This window comes from Microtus ochrogaster, chromosome 4 (assembly GCF_000317375.1).
Source record: "Microtus ochrogaster isolate Prairie Vole_2 chromosome 4, MicOch1.0, whole genome shotgun sequence".
NCBI classification, from domain to species: Eukaryota; Metazoa; Chordata; class Mammalia; order Rodentia; family Cricetidae; genus Microtus; species Microtus ochrogaster.
This window is the reverse complement of record NC_022011.1, coordinates 16948378-16949720: the sequence shown is the minus strand read 5'-3', so window position 1 is coordinate 16949720 and position 1343 is coordinate 16948378.

The window sequence follows — 1343 nt, the reverse complement described above, 5'->3', positions numbered from 1 at the left end:
TTTTTTTTTTTTTTTTTTTTTTTTGCATTCTACTTTGTTAGATTGCTCTTCACAGCTGTTCTGTAGTCTTCAGGTTGAGGTATGCCGTTTAACCAAATGCTGACTCTTCTCTCATGATGAAGATTTCGGAGTCTAGGGACAGAGGACTGTCCTTTCTCCTAAGATAGGGGACCAATTTGGAGAGACAGAACCTACTAGCTATCAGGACTGACACTAGGGTGGCTGTGGAATCAGCTGTGGCCTGGGATGGGTCATTTTTGCTCCATTACTAGTCCACAACTATCTGCGTTGGTTTTTTGAAGACAGGGTTTTTCTGTGTAGCCCTGGCCGTCCTAGAACTTGCTGAGACCAAGCTGGCCTTGAAGTCACAGAGATCCACCTCCCTATGGGATTAAAGGTTTGTGACTAAAGGCTATTTAGTCCTAGCCAGGCAGATTAAACCACTGCCTGGCTGCCTGCCTTGTTTATTTTCAGTGTCGTCCTTTGGGTCAGCGCGGGCATTAACTATTGCGCTGTCTTGCTCTGTGCCGTCTCAATCCCTTTCCCCTTTTAAACTTCACAGTGCTCACACTCCTGTACACACACACACACACAAACCTTGCTGTCTGCCACACTACCCTACCAGGGTGGACCTCGAATTGACCTCACGGCTGCTCTCATCTTCACCCTATGGCCCACACACCCACAATCCTGTCAAGCACTTCCCTTCTATGGTCCCCAAATCTCTCATCCAAAAGACCATCTAAACATGTTTTCTGTTGTTTTTCCTTCCCTTTCCTGGAAAAGGGATCTTGATGTTGCACAGGTTAACTCCCTAAATTCAGGATTCAGGGGATAGATCCCACACTGGCTGGGATTACAGGTGAGCACCAACACACCAGGCATCCTAAGATCTACATGAACATAAAAATACAGTACCCAAAAACTGATTCTACAGGAAAGATGGTTTTTGTTTTGTCTTTGACACATGGACTCTGTGTCACTCTGGCTGTCCTGGAACTCAAGAGATCTTGTCTGCAGAGTGCTGGGATTAAAGGTAATTATGTCTTTTGGGGTTGGGTACCTGGTTAACGTGATGTGGGCGCAGGGAGACAAAGGTCCGTTCTAAGGACAGCACATGCTCTTCACTGTCATCTCCCCAGTTCCTAGCCTGGCAGTTTTAAAAATGGATATACAGAAGTTGGTCATGGTGGCACATGACTTTAACATTTAACAGCATTTAGGAGGCAGAGGCAGGTGGATTTCTTCTATGAGTTTGTGGGTAGCCTGATCTACAAAGTGAATTCCAGGACATCTAGAGCAACACAGCGAGACCCTACTTCAAAAAATAACAAGGGATATTA